The sequence below is a fragment of the Pelodiscus sinensis genome, chromosome 11, assembly GCF_049634645.1.
Source record: "Pelodiscus sinensis isolate JC-2024 chromosome 11, ASM4963464v1, whole genome shotgun sequence".
In the NCBI taxonomy this organism is placed as follows: Eukaryota; Metazoa; Chordata; order Testudines; family Trionychidae; genus Pelodiscus; species Pelodiscus sinensis.
This window is the reverse complement of record NC_134721.1, coordinates 46,518,301-46,534,419: the sequence shown is the minus strand read 5'-3', so window position 1 is coordinate 46,534,419 and position 16,119 is coordinate 46,518,301. Positions and strand designations below refer to the sequence as shown.

Sequence of the window (16,119 nt, the reverse complement as noted above, 5' to 3'; positions counted from 1 at the left end):
GTTCATCGGTTCACCGTACACGATTACACTTTCACATCCCTGCTGTGTACGGCATCTGGGTTGAGTAATTCACCGTCTTTAACGCCTCTCAGCCCTAAGGACAAATGCTGCATGGCGGGGCAAAGGGCCATGCAGACTTCCAGAAGGGAGAAATAATCAGATCAGACAGAGGCCAGATGAGAAACAAGTCAGATCGCAGTTAGAACACAAATGGATATGTTTCTAACATAGGAAGTGGCTGCAAAACTAGGAAAACGCTTCGAAGCCTACTGCATTCCCAGGAACAAGACAATTTCCCCAGGAAGTCACATGTGATTGTTTCCCACAGTAAATAGGGTAAAGGGGAGGGGAGACCCACACCCTGAGCCTGTAGTGCTTAGTAGTTCTGTGCGCATCTTGTAGACTCAAACTACCAAGACAGAGGAAACAAAAGAGCACAAGTAGCATCCTCTGGCCCTTTCCTGAATGTTTTGCTTTTTCAGAGAAATATCGTGTTAAACTGATGGCCAGAATGGTACATACCCCTGCCAGGCTGAGCCAATATAATATGTATTCTAACTGTAAAGGTCCTGGATGCTTTCCTTCCTGACATCCATGGCTATGCAGGTGGATTGAGTACTATACTGATATGCAGATAGAACTGGTGGAATGATCACAAAGCAGCAGACAGATTGCAGTTCAGTTCAAGGACTAGCTTGTTCACAGGTGAGATACCCAGCAGGCGCTGAAAAAACAGGAAAGCTATTTTCTAATCTTCGTATAAAAATGAGTTGGGAGATGATCTATGAACTGGAAAAAATCTGAAGGGCATAGGATGACTGGAAACAAGGGATGTGAATGGTTAACCAGTAGCCTCACCCGTAACAGGATCTGGTTAGCCGATGGGGGCTGGAGCATCTCCCCACCTGCTGCGAGCAGGGGCTGCTCTAGCCACACGAGGTCCGACATCAGCGGAGTGCTCCAGCCTAGCCAGAGCAGCCCCTGTCTGTGGCAGCAAGGGGCCATTCCAGTCCCCTGCCTGTCCCCTTAACTTGGCTTGCTAGTTAAACATTCCATTTAATCGGTCAGCCAATTGAAAAGGATTTTACATCCCTGCTAGAAACAATCAGTACAATTCACTAATTACATTTAATACTTCCTTAGCTTTGTTTATGTACAGTTATCAAAACAGGTCTTGCAGTTAAAACTACCTTAAACACGCTGGATACTGTTTCAAGTAAGGACCACAAATCCAAAAGCAAAGCTTCCAAAACAATGTCATCTACGGCTTGCACTTCAAGGGTTTTACTGCAACTGGGATTTTGAACGGTGAGAAAAACATTTGACACCTGTAGAATTGTTTTTTTCTGGGGTTTTGTATGAAACGGACATTTCTTAGAAAAAAAGATTCTTTACATCAATGGAGCATAACAGGCTTCCCCTCCTCCCCACTTGTATGATGAATCACTCTCCCCTCTGCAATTGCATAGGGTACTTTAAAGTAAGATGCATAGCTTCAGAAAACCCTGCACAGCATGAATCCAAGAACTCATTTCCATGGTAAGGGCAATGATGGCATTACCATAAGCCAGCTTCTTAATACGTTGGGCTATCAACAACTTTAAGACAGATTACTTGGCTCCCTAAAGCAGTGTGTCTCAACCAATGGTACACGTACCCTTAGAGGTACTCGAGAGAAGTCTGGGGGGGTACGTCAACAATTAAAATTTGGAGAAAACTGAATTTGTTTTAAGTTTTACAGCACTTTATTATTTTTGTACTTTTTACACCCAAAAATTTCATCACTCACCCAGCTACAATTAAATTGTTTAAACAAATGTGTTGCAATGGTAGAAAACAATGCTGTGTGTCTGAAAACTGTAGGTATTGGGGGTATTTTTTTAAGGGGTACTTTATAAAAAAAAAAAAAAGGTTGAGTAACACTGCCCTAAAGTACAATAGCAGACTAGTAGTTCCTGTTAGCTGAATTAGACAGGCTTTCTTGCGGTCTGTGTAACCAAGGAGTGAACTTGGCTCGAAGGGGCTGAAGGACTCAAGACAAGCTCAGTGTATGTTTATACCTCACATGGTTTCTAATCAAGAACAAGAAAAGTTAGAGAAAATCTAAAAGTAGAGTAGAACCCCAGAGTTATGAACACCCCAGGAAGGGAGCAAAATGCAGGACTATGTAGCACTTTAAAGACTAACAAGATGGTTTATTAGATGATGAGCTTTCGTGGGCCAGACCCACTTCCTCAGATCAAATAGTGGAAGAAAACAGTCACAACCATATATACCAAAGGATACAATTTAAAAAAATGAACACATATGAAAAGGACAAATCACATTTCAGAACAGAAGGGAGATGCGGGCGGGGGGGAGGGGGAGGAAGGAAGGTAAGGGAGGTTGCTCTTAACTCTGAAATTCATAATTCTGAACATTATGGTCATTCTTTCAAAAGTTAATGACACTGATTTAATACAGCTTTGTAACTATTCTGCAGAAGAAAAATGCCAATTTCCCTTTTGTTTAGTAGTTTATGCTGAACAATACTGTGTTATATTTGCTTATTCTCTGGCACTGCCTGATTGCATGCTGCTAGCTCCAAATGGGTTGTGTCATTGACCGGCCAGTTTGTAACAGAGGTTATACTGTAGCTCCATCAATGAAATGGCAATCCTCACAGAGCAAACAACTATTCCTGTTCCTGGGGAGAAAAGAAACTACATGTGCTGAGCGAGGCCAGAACTGCTTGGAATTGCAGCAAATTGCTGGAGGACAGCAGCTTAAATCCCTGCTTTGGGTGAAGAGAATTTGGTTCCCTGATGAGTGAGAGGCCTGAGACCATAGTCTGCACAAGAGACACCCCCTTTGGAGTAGGTCATAGAACCAGAGGGTTGGAAGGGACTGAAAATGCCATCTAGTCTAACCCCCTGCCAAGATGAAGGGTTTGTTGTGTCTAAGATCGTTGATACAGTTAAATTTCGCATTTTGGAGCTAACAGCACGTGGAACAGATAGTACTATATTTAGACCTAAGGTGGCCCAACATTTCCCCTATAAAACCTCCTAGTTTTAGCTGCTTATAAAACTGACATTTTAACCATCTAGGCTGAAGTTGTTCCACATCAGCCTGTCCACCTCAGATTGAGGAACGTTTCAGCAAAATACTTCAGCTGTTTCTGAAAACATTGGGGAAAAGTCACCCAACAATTCTGACAACCATTACGTTGAGAAGCTTTGGAACAGGACTTGATTGCGCTTGTGGGGATTGCCATTGTGCCTTCTGCTGTGCCCATGAAGAAGTGTCCAAATCTGGCCAAAGTATAAGCCTTTGAAAAATCTGAGGTCCCACATACTTGGAGACTTGTTAGTTTTTGGCTGTCACATTTTCCCAAGATTTCATGGCACACGCACCAAGCCCAGGGTTTCTGTGCTCACCTCAGCACTCTCCCTGCTGGGGCCCATGGAGCATTAAGTGGCCTGACTTTGGCATCTACACTACAGGCTTCTTTTGGAAGAAGCTTTTCCAGAAGAGATCTTCCACAAAAAAAAAAAATCTTCCTCCAAAAGAGTGTCCACGCTGCCAAAGTACATCAAAAAAAGTGATCTGCTTTTTCAACAGATAGCATCCACACTGAATGGATGCTGTCTAGCATGTAAGCTGTGATTATTATGGGCAGAGTGGCCACCAGGGCACCTGTGCTTTTTCCACTGCTATCAAAAGAACTCCTTCTTCCCCATCCACATACGCCTCTGTTCTTTCAAATTTTCCGAAAGAACGCAATTGCAGTGTGGATGTAAGTGATTTTTTTTCCCTCGGAAAAACAGTTTTTTCCCAGAAAAAACCTCTGAGGGTATGTCTACACTACAGAGAGGACAAAACCAGGGGAAGGGAGGTGGTGAGAGATGGGGAAAGAATGGGTCTGAATGAGAAGCCCACAAGTAAGAGATGCACCAGAAGCATGGGGAAAGACTCGAGGGAAGGGATACAAAATGGACCTGTGATCACTGCAGAACACTTCCTCCAGAGTCTACAGTGGCGCTTCACAAGCTTCAACCTTCCTCTGATGTCAGCAAGTATGTAAAAACCACTGGCAAAGCATAGGTCTCCTCCCCCTCTGATGCTTGTTGACACAGAGAATGAACAAAAAACCCTGACTCAATGAGACCCCCATATACAGGTCAGTGCCAGAGCAGAGAACTAGGCCCAGCCCCCCCACAAGACAGGAGTCACTTCTGTGCAGGGTGGCCTTGCTCTCCAGCCTCTGCTTGCCTCACCGCAGCCCCATCGCCAGGCCAGGCCAGGCCAGCTCTCCAGTCTTCATGAGCTCCTGGCTCTAGAAATGAAGCGACTGTCTGATGGCAGGAGACATACACGGATAGCTTGCTACAGATTCACCAGGGGGCAAAGGGAAAGGCCCATTGTCTTGAGTGCAAGACAACAGTCCACAATAGCAGGAACATCCATTGTTTAAAGGTACAGAACTTGGCTGGGCCAAGACAGAGAAACCTCTCTACCTGGCTAGGTAACATTTCTTGTTGGGAGTCTTCGGTGATATTAAGAACGGTTTCCATGGCTTCAGAACAGGAATCAAGCTGTGAGATGAAGCAAATTCAGGTTAGGAGGCCAGACTGTCCCATTCTGCTGGATCGGGAGATCAGAGAAGAACCTACTGTTTATAGGTAAAGGGGAGGACATCTGGAGGAGAATGGAAAACCAGAACTGTCAGGGACATCTGAGGATGATTCATGCCCTATTCAACTGAATTTTCCATAGAACCCAAGGAAGTAAGGTATAGCTTAAGCCTTAACTGATCTGTCTGAAGTAGCACAAAAGCATCTGGATTGACTGAAATCAAATGGAAAGTGACTGGAGCTTAGGCTCCTTCCCACTTAAGTTTATAGAAAATGAGCCAAGCTCCTGAATTGCTTAGCCTGTCCTTCAAGCTACAGTAACATCTCACCCCCTCCCCTCTCCCTTTTTATTCACAGACCAGAGGGGAGAAAAAGTCTTCTTGCTTTTTCAGTCCTAATAGATTTCCCCAATTAGTCCAAATGAAGAAAAATATTCTCTCAGCCTGCAAAAGAGGCAATCAAAAGTCAAACACTGGTTTAGCATTTGAACAATCTCTGGCTCCAGGGACTTCGGTTAGTGACTTCCCATCAGTTCAGTAGTGTGGATTTAACACATCAGCACATACATACTGCTTGAATAGTTCACCTCCAGCTCTGAAATTTAGTATGGCTGCCATGACTGATAATTGTTAGATGTCCATGACAAAAGCAGAATCTTCTTTAGCAGTTAGACATCTAGACTGGTACTTGGGATTGGAGGATAATGACAAGAAAATACAGTACATCTGATACATTCACTTATTGCCTGCAATTTAGTTTAGGTGTTGAGTATTCTTCTCCAGCACTGAGTACTATTATTCTCTCTCTCAAGTTCTTTGGAAAACAAAAAACAGATAGGCAATATAGAAGCAGTTGGTCCAAAGCCATGGAAATACCTTCCAATATATTCAGTGCATCTTCTCCAATTGCCATTAGTAGGACATCACAGTGCCACCTATGTTGTTAGTTTGTTTCACAAATGGTTTGTGCTGAACAAGACAAAAGGAAGAATGTGTAGCATAAATGAGCGAAGCAGTCTTTTCATCCGTGGATCCAGATTATGAACTCATCCGTGATTTGTATGTTCAGTTGCAGCACAAAGCAGAACTTGAAGGTCAGAGGTGAGAACCGACAGATACCACTTGCAAGATTTCTTCACTCAGGTGCATGAAGTACAGCCGATCCCCGAGTTATGAATGCATCGACTTACGACTGTTCGTATTTACGACCAACCTCCTATACAGCCGGAACCTGAGTTACGAACGAAATCCACACTTACGAACAGCGCAGCCGTACATAAGTGAATGTAATCCGACTTATGAACAGATCAAGTTACGACCTAGTGTTTGGTATGTAACTCGTTCGTAAGTCAGGGACCGGCTCTATGTAAATACCCCACGGTGGAATATACAGAGGAACCAGTACTCAAAGAAGTTTTAGATAACCATTTAGCACTGCACAAGATTTCCAGTATAACAGTGGTGAAACCTATTTACTGGACTTTTCAAGGTTTGATCAAAAATTAAATTTTCCATAGGTAAATCTTGATGTACTTTTCCAATGGAAAACCTGTAAGTTAGCCAAAATCAATACTTCCTTTTTCAAGAGTTCACATGTGGCTGTCCCCTACCCTCACTTTTTTTATTGTAGACTGCAATAGAATGAATGCTGACTAGGGTTTTCCACTGCCTCCTTTTTAACTTTCACATTCCAGAATGGAAATAAGTAGGGCTGTCAATTCACATGCATTAACGCCTGCAATTAACACAGGGCAGGATTAACATGTTCATTTTTTAACGCATTAATCTCAGGCATTAATGCTGCACTGCCCCTTTGAAGTGCCACTCCAGTGCTTCAAAGGGGCAGCACAACAGGGAGCCTGGGATCAGCTGGGGAGTCCCCAGCTGATCCACGGCTCCACTTTCCCTTTGAAACCTACAGAAGCAGTGGATCAGCATTTCAAAGGGACAGAGGCAGCAGCTGCTGTGGAGCCCAGTGTCAGCTGATCCTGGGCTCCACTGCCCTTGTGAAACACGTGGAGGTGGTGTTTTAAAGGGGCAGCTGCCATGGAGCTCGGGGTCATCTGGGGACTGCCCAGCTGATCCCAGGCTCCCTGCGCACTTCCCCAGAACCCAGGATCAACTGAGGAGCCCCCAGCTTCCCCGGGTTCCAAAGAAGTGCCGTGTGGAACCAGGTTCTGCTGAAGTGCTGCGCAGAATGCCTTGTGCTGCCCCTTAAAAACACCACCCTGGCGCTTCAAAGGGGCAGTGTTGCATGGAGCCTGGGATCAGCTAGGGACTCCAGCTGACCCCGGGCTCCGCCTTGCACAGCCCCTTGGAAACGCCACTCCAGTGTTTCAAAGGGGAGGCGCACACGATTAAATTTTTTGATCACTTGACAGCCCTAGTAAAAAGGTTAAAGTTGGAAGTTTTAGTGTTTCAATTTTCCTTGTGCCATTCGCTTTTCCTGAAGATGGAGAATTTAGAGGGGGGGAAAAAAAAAAAAACACATGAGCCAACCCGCCCCCACCCCCCGCCCCAGATACTGCACTCACTGTCAAAAAATGGGAGAACAAAACATTGGTGAGTCATGAAAAATGTAAAGAAAAAACAAACTAAACTTATTTGAAAGCCTTTGGACAAATTTATTTAAAATTTCAGGAAAGTAATTTTCCATTTTTAGAACTGAAGTTATACTCCTTCATAGCAAAATATGCTCTTTAATCTAGAATTACAGCAAAAGCCACTGTCAGCAGTGATTCAATAAAAAGAATGTATTCAGTCAGACTTGTGATTAAAACTATGCCAAGTTTCTCAAAGGAAATGCAAATGCTTTTTCTTGGATAGTGTGCTTGGTTATAAGCAGGAATGTCCTTGTCTGTGGAAACGCTCCAAATGCAGTCTGAATGAAGACTAAGAACGCAGATTCTTGGTGCTGAATAGTAGATCAATGTTTCTTAAACTTTTTAAGATGGAGGAACACCAATTTTTTTTTTAAATGGAGGAACACCAAGGATTTTTCTTGAGCAAAAAAACAGGGGGAAGGGTTACTGAGGGTGAAAAAGGTCGCCTGCCCCTTTAAGGATGGCCATTTTGAACTCTGCTCTCCACGGTATACCTCCGACTGCCTTGCTGCAGAACAGTTTAAGAAACACTGCAGTAGATAGTCAATCTAAAACCATAGGACTTCCAACTTTAAAGGAAAAGCTTCAAGTGGAGCATGAAATGCTGACTGTTCATTAGTCACTTAAACCTTTGGCTTTTAGTGAACTGTAAGGACAGTTCTTTAAACCATTCTCTATTAGGAGCTCTCTGCCAAATTCAAATCTTGTCTACACCCAAACTGAAGCCAACATATCTGCATCTCTAGGTTTTAATTCACAGCTTCAGGACTCTGGAGTTATATATTCACACACAGGCAAAGTCACTAAAGATATGAATTAAAAACAGATGTAGTTACTTCACTTTCAGTCTTGTGTGTGGACAACCCTTCAATTCAGGCACAAATAGGTACCACTGTCACTGCTTACATCAAGGCAGACATGGGAAGAGAGACATGACAAACAAAGACATGACCCCACAGCACCAGCCACTGACCTGAGTCTCCTGCACCCAATACCCCCAGTGCCACATCCTGCCTTCAGAGCCCTCAACCCTTGGAGCCCCCCTACCAAACCTCTCCAGCACTATCTCCGTAGGGGCAGGAGAGGCAGAGGCACAGTGGGAGACTGGACATGAACCGGGAATCAGCTGTCGCAGCTTGCACCTGGTCCCAAATGCTGTGCCTCTGCTTTTTAAATGTAGTAAGAGCCGGCAGACTAAGAGGAGAGACTGATAAGATGGGACTTTACAGCTTGAGGGGGAAAAAAACAAGTGGGATGAGACAGAGGTCTATAAAATCATGACTCGTGTAGAGAAAGTGAACAAAGAAGCATTATTTATTCCTTCCCATAACACAAGAACTAGAGGTCACCAAATGAAATTAATAGGTAGTTAGTTTAATTCACACAATGCAGCATCAATGTGTGGAGCTCTGTGCCAGAGGATGTTGTGAAGGCCAAGACTATAACAGAGTTCAAGAAAGAGCTAGATAAATACATGGGACGTTAGGTCCATCGATGGTTGTTAGCCAGGATGGGCTGAGATGGTATCCCTTAGCCTTTGTCAGAATCTGGAAATGGGTAACATGGGATGGATCACTCTATTCCCTGTTCTGTTCATTCCCTCCATGGTACATGGCATTGGCCACTGTCAGCGGAGAGAATACTGGGCTAGATGGACCTTTAGTCTAACCCAGTATGGCCGTTCTTATGTTCTTAAGTTGCTGTCCCTTCTTCCCAGAGATATCTATGAAAAGTTATGAAGAGTCCAAGCAGAACAAAAACTAGTTGTAACAAACACCAACAGCAGCAACAAGTAGTACTTCTCATATACAGAACTGGGGGCACAGCTACAGCTCACACACAGCTTTTTCCCCTGATGCCTCCAGAAATGTCACATTCATTTCTTTAAACTCAAAACTGACACACACCAAGGTGTCTCCTTGAACAAAAGGAAAACTTCCTCTTATTGTTTCATATTATCCAAGTTACATAATAGTACGTCATTAAAAGAAGGGATGACACAGAAGAGAAGAAATGAGCATTTCAAAATCAGAACAGAGCAAGGCATATTTCTTGGGTCTTCAGTTACAGTAAGAAAGCGAGGAATTCTTTCATTACCAATTAATGCACTTGGGGATGTAAGCGACTAATCGACTAGTCGCTCCCCCCCCCTTGCTGCCTCTATCACAAAGAGGCAGCAGGGGAGGGGGGGAGAGGAGGGATGCTAGAGGGAGCTGGCTTAAAAGACAGTTCCCCCACCCCAACTCCGTGGGAGCGGGTGGGGGCACAGCAGTGGCCAACACTGATTTGCACAAGAATCCCTGCTGGGGGTCTTTCACATTTTAAAGTTGGAACGCCACTGTAGGGAGACCTGCGCTACCCAGCCTTGGCAATAAATGGTCATGTCTGCCTTGTCCAAAGTGTGGATTCTGGCCTGTTTCAAGTCTGGTGCGCCAAAGCGCGCAGGCAGGCCCAAGAGTGAGGAACTGTTTTGCATCAAAATGCAGATTAAGCCTGGCAGACAAGACCACGTCAAGAGCAGCAGCCGTGTACTGCTACTTGTTTTTGATAAGCAAAAAGTGCAGATGCAGCCATGACTGCTGCCTTGACCCCTTAAGATCTAGGGTAGGGAGTGTCTTTGTAACCCATGGGTTCCCAAACTGGGCGGCACGAGGTGACCCCAGCCCCTCCATCAAGTTTTGCTGCCCCAGTCGGTTCCTTTTTTTTTTTTGGGGTCCACGAGTTTTGCTGCTATTTTTGGCGGTGGGGGGGGCATGAGGGTCTCTCAAAAAATCAAAAAGGGGGCATGATGCCGAAAAGTTTGGGAACCACTATTGTAACCTGTCACACACTCTTTGCTCTGGGCTTGACATAAGCCATGTTGCCCTGTTCATACCCATTCAGAATGCTCCTACAAAGATCACTTTCCTAGCCTACCACTTTAGCCATGACTTCTGTGCCTGTGAATCACTCCACTGGTTTCCTTCCCTTCTTATTACATCAAACATAAGCAGCTTATCTTGAGAGCCCTGTACAGATTCACAATTCCCCAGCCCCACCACCAAGCTGGCACCCCCATTCAGAGCTTGCACCCTAACCTCTGCTCCAGCCTGGAGCCCCTCTTTTTGGCCCCTTGCCAGAGCCTCCATACTTCCCCCCACATAGGACTTTGTGGCCGGCAATTCATTTTTTCTGGGGTTCTGTGGCCTCTATAGCATAAACATTCCCCACCCCTGCTCTATGGCTTTCCCAAACTGACTCCTGCAGGGCTACTTTTTATGCATGATAGTGAGCCACTGAGAACTACTCTCTGGGAATAATTTTCCAACCAGTTTTGTACCATCTTATAGTAGTTCCATCCAAGTTGTATTCCCCTAGTGCATAAGATCATGTGAGAAAGTATTAAAAGCTTTAGTCAAGTCAAGATATACCATGTTTACTGCCTCCCCCACATCCACAAGGCTTGTTATGCTGCCAAACAAAGCTATCATATTTGACATAAGTTTGACAAATCCATGCTGTTATTTGCAAACTGATTGCTTAATTATTTGCTCATTATCTTTCCTGGTACAGAAGTTAAACGGACTGGTCTGTAACTCCTCATGTGGTCCTTATTTTCCTTTTTTATACATGAGCAAATGTAGTGTCATTCTCCAGTCTTCTGGAATTTCTCCCTTACTTCAAAGATAATTACTAATGGTTCAGCTATCTCCGCAGTCAGGTCTTTGTGTATTTTAGCATGCATTTCATCAAGCCCTAGTGACCTGAAGACACCTAATTTGTCTAACACTTATTCTTTTACTATTTTAGCCTCTGATGCGACCCCATTTCTGCCTGCACTCACCATGTTAGACATCTCATCACTACCAGCCTTCTTGGTGAAAAATGAAACAAAGTAGTCATTAAGTACCTCTGCCGGATCCACAAATATGGATTCCAGAGTGACCAAATGCAAAGAAGCCTGCTCTATTGTGGATACTGCTGAAGTCTAGAAACAACTTCAACAAAACTTCAGGAAAAAAAAATCCAGGCAGTGATGAAGTGGATGGATCCAGCACTCACCCTACCTCATTTTCTTGAAATCCAGAGTACCAGGATAGCCTAACTGATAAAGAATACACTGCTTTAACATGAGCCTCTCATAGGCTATCAATCATGCCAACCATATTCAGTTTTGGAGCTAGAGGTGCACCACTGAGGCAGCACATATTTGTTGCCAAAAGATGTAAATCAAGTGAAACTGCTAAAATGGCGGGAGTCACCAGATAAGCCCTCAGACCCAGAGTTTGCCAAAGTGCTGAATGGCTTTTAACAGCAATACCATCTTTTGAGATGAAAAATAGTTTCCTCAGCTGGACTCTTATTCAAAGTTTAGAATCAGACAGTATATTGAGAAACCAGGACAGTGTCTTAATTTTCTACTTGATAAAATGAGATTGAATAGCTATCTGTTCTAGAGCTTGAGACACATGGAGATCCACACGCAGAACACAGAGGACTTCAGTTTGAGTGACATGATGGAGATGTTGTGCTGCCAGCTCCAAAACATTATTTTTAGAAACATTCAAATTTCTAAACATTATAATTACAATTTCCGAACAGATAAAGAGGGACTGATCCCAGAAGAAAAAATGAGTAGTAGCTTATGTACAAGTCATCATGATTTGACCACATGGACTAAAACTGCCTGAGAGATCACAAAATGTAAGTAAGGTGAGGAATTGCTGTCAAGCAGGTCTCTTTCCAGTGAAGTTGCAGAGAGATCAGTTTTTGGCCCTATGATATTCAACATGATCAGTGACCTGTAAGAAAACAAATCACCACTGATCAAGTCTGCAGATGACAAAAACAGGGGCATCAGAAATAACAGGAGAGGTCACTGATTCCGAGTGATCTAGCTCTCTAGGTAAACTAGAACACATTGCTTGCTCGTGCCTAATACAAACAAATGTAAGTGTGTAATATCTGGGAACAAAGAACTCAGGCCATACCTACAGGATAGGGGACTTTACCCTGGGCAGTGGTGACTAAAATTTGGGGGTCGTGGTGGATAATCAGCTGAACATGAGCTCTCACTGTCAAACTGTGGCCAAGAGCACTTAATGCAATCATGGGATGTGTAAACAGTAGGAGCAGAGAGGTTATTTTACCTCTCAACTTGGCACTTGTGCAACAGCTGCCTGAATACTGTGTCCAAAGTTCTGGTGCTCACAATTCAAGGGGGATATTGAAAAACTGACTGATTTGGAAACAAGCCAGGAGAATGATTAAAGGATTAGGAATATTTTATAGTGAGAGACTCAAGCAGCTCAGTCTATTTAGTTTAACAAAGAGAAGGTTAAAGGTTGACATGATTAGTCTGTAAGTACCTACACGAGGAATAAATATTTGACAATAGGTTCTAATTTCTCTCTCAATGAGACTGAGCACTATCAAATTTGAAATCAAAGCTAAACAAATTAAGACCAGAAATAAGGCCTACATTTTTAACAGTGAGAATTAACCAATGGAACAATTTATCAAGTGTTGTGGCAGATTCCCCATCACTTAATTTTTTAATCAAGATAGGATATTTTTATAAGAAGATCTGCTCTCATTATTTTCATGAAGTTCTATGGACTGTGCTATACAGGAGGCCAGACTAGATGATCACAATAAAATCTATTAATTCAATGATTACACATAAAACTTCCTTTGTTACATTTAAAAATGTATCCAATACATTTAAACTATCGATATGTTTCACATCTATAGTTAGATGTATTAAACATTTTTTAAATTGTTAGACAATCCAACTTTCACTAAAAGGGAAATTGTTACAAATGACAAGTAAATCTTTTATTGCAGGGGGTGCTAGTATCAGCCACTCTACTTCAGTTACTCTCCATTACAAAAAAGCGAGTTGCTACATTTTCCTTTTAAAAGCTCTCAGGCCAGTATTGTTCGCAGCAGGCTTTTGGTAATAGGCATAGGGAACATCTTCAGACTATAGAAGAGTCTTTTCCTTGCCTCATGATTTGGCTGAGGCATGAAATGTTAAATATTACCATTTGCCTTCTTTCACTTCCAATCCGCAGGGGGAAAAAACTGACAACCTTCAAAAAATGAACATTCTTAAGCCTGTCACCAGCCCAGCTGGAGCAACATGCACTGTACACATTTGGAAATCCTGGGAGCTGACAGGAACTACAGAGGGGGGTAATCCCTAACCCTGTTAGCTTCCTGAACCAGCACATTCCTTCAGCGGCACATTTACTTCCTCTCCCAGCCCCCTTTTCAGCATCACTTAGGCTAGGAGTCAGGGAAACTCCATGGGGTAAGAGATGCTGAAAGCCAGACTCCTCCTAAATACTCCCTGGACCCAGTGCCAATCCTGCCCTGGGGCAGGAGCCCCTCCCGTGAGAGACGCAGGAGAGGGACAGCAAGGTCAAGCCAGACTCCCATCCACTCTTTTGGGAAATTTCCCTTTCCTTGCTGCAGCTAAATAATTAAATCCTGTTGCTCAAGATGTAGCAGTTTATATGTGCAGCTGACAGTTTGGAATTTCAAGCCCTGATGGTGATTCTGACTGTGGAAGAAGGTGGCTGCTACAGTTGCAAAATAGAGTTTACTTACCTTTCTTTCAAGTTACATAAATCCAAGGGGAGAAAGGGGGCTCCATGCAGGCAGAAGGATGCACGAGTTTACTTATTTGTTAGCATTTTAATCATGTCACTCTATATTCCTGCTCTCATTACCACAGGGCAGCAAGAAAAAAAACCACACAGGATATTGTGTTGAACATTTGTGTCTCTTCTCTCTTGTAGGGGACAAAGTTCTATTTTGTAAGTCTCTCCATTCAGCACATATGTAATACAGAAACTGCCAGACTGGAACAAACCCATCTTACAGCAACCAGTCTCTGATGCTTTAGAAGATAGTTAAATTCCACAGAATGAATTTGAGACTGTCCCTGCCTGAACGTTTCCCCCAACCAACCCATTTAAGTAGGGGTTTAAGCCCCGATTAATGAGGGTTTCTCTCTCTTCCAAAATGTCGGTTAGCAATTCTGGATGTTTTCCTTGTATACACATCCAATCCTTTGAATCACACTCAACTCTTGGCTTTAAAAAACTGCTTGCAGCAGTGAGTTCCAAACTTTAGTTACACATTTAATGAAGGATCCTCTCACACTTGTACTGAGGACAAGGAGAATAGGAGTGTCTCAGGCAAGGTAATGAGTTCATACAGGCTGCAGAGACTTCCATTTTCAAATCAGATGAGGATAGTATAGTCTTAGCAATCCCTGAGACTACAGCTTGGATGAGGGCTAACTGGTTGAATCCGAATTCAGATAGCACTGGTGAGCTGTGGAAACCATTCCGCAGATAGCAAGAGCTGATATTGGTCCTCAGAGGATTTTTTTTTTAAAACACCTTTTGTCAGTGAAGTGCACAACCTAATATCCTTGTTGAATCCCTGCTACTTTTATATCAAGCAGCAGCCAAAACTGTTGATTCTCTTCACTTGGTTAGGAGATGGAGTCCTCTTCTATATAGACACTTACAAGGTAGCTCCTTCGGACCATGGGCCAGAGCAGACAAACAACCGCGTAGAAAGGAATCTAGTGCATCAGGGAAGGGCAGACAAATAAGCAGTGGCAAATTTTTAAAGTGCTTCTACACAAATGCTAGAAGTCTGACTAATAAGATGGGTGAACTAGAGTACCTTGTATTAAAGGAGGAGATTGACATAATAGGCCTATCACTGAAACCTGGTGGAATGAGGAAAATCTGTGGGACATAATCATATTGGGATATAAAATATATCGAAAGGATAGAGCAGGCCAGGTGGGTGGCACTGTATGAGAGAGAGAATGTAGAATCAAATGAAATAAAAATATTAAATGAATCAACATGTTCCATAGAATCACTATGGATAGTAATTCCATGCTCCAATAATAAGAAATTAGCAGTAGGGATATATTACCGACCACTTGACCAGGACAACAATACTGACATTGAAATGCTGAGGGAGATTAGAGAGGCTACCAAAATAAATAACTCTATAATAATGGGAGATTTTAATTATCCCCATATTGACTGGATACATGTCACCTCAGGAAGAGAAGCAGAGATAAAATTTCTCAATGGCTTAAATGACTGCTTCTTAGAGTAGCTGGTGCAGGAACCCACAAGGGGAGAGGCAATTCTCAATTTAGTCCTGAGTGGAGCGCAGGATCAGGTCCAGGAGATAACCATTACAGGACCGCTTGGGAATAGTGACCATAATATTCCTGTGGTGGGAAGAACACCTCAGCAGTCCAGCATTCTGGCATTTAATTTCAAAAAGGGGAATTACACAAAAATGAGCAGGTTATTTAAACAGAAATTAAAAGGCACAATTACTAGAGCCAAATCCCTGCAAGCTGCATGGAAACTTTTTAAAGACACCATCATAGAGGCCCAACTTAAATGTATACCCAAAATTAAAAAACATAGCAAGAGACCTAAAAAAAAGTCACCGTGGCTTAAACACCATGTAAAAGAAGCAGTGAGGGACAAAAAGGCATCTTTCAAGAAGTGGAAGTCCAATCCTAGTGGGATAAATTGAAAGGAACATAAACATTGTCAAATCAAGTGTAAAAATGTAATAAGAAAAGCAAAAAAAGATTGAGGAACAGCTAGCCCAAAAACTCAAAAAGAAATAAAACGTTTTTTAAGTACATTAGAAGCAGGAAGCCTGCTAAAAAACCTGTGGGTCCCCTAGACAATCGAGATATAAAAGGAGCAATCAACGACGATAAAGCCATTGCGGAGAAACTAAATGATTTCTTTGCTTCAGTCTTCACATCTGAGGACATTGGGGAGATTCCCAAATCTGCACCGTTCTTTGTGGGTGATGAATCTGAGGAACTGTCCCGGATTGAAGTGTCATTAGAGG

The 16,119-nt window shown here is 43.0% G+C and overlaps 1 protein-coding gene across 2 annotated transcripts in view; it reads right to left on the bottom strand.

Annotated features, from left to right (window-relative positions):
* Window positions 1-16,119, bottom strand: part of RHOA (ras homolog family member A) — a 47,906-nt gene that overhangs the window by 19,040 nt on the left and 12,747 nt on the right. Inside the window, exon 1 of one of the 2 annotated variants that reach the window (XM_006117623.4) lies at window positions 523-547. The exons of the other annotated variant lie outside the window; for it this stretch is intronic. The gene's annotated coding sequence lies outside the window, so the exon portion shown is untranslated. Of the gene's footprint in view, window positions 1-522; window positions 548-16,119 lie in introns of those variants that run through there. 2 annotated transcript variants of the gene reach the window in all.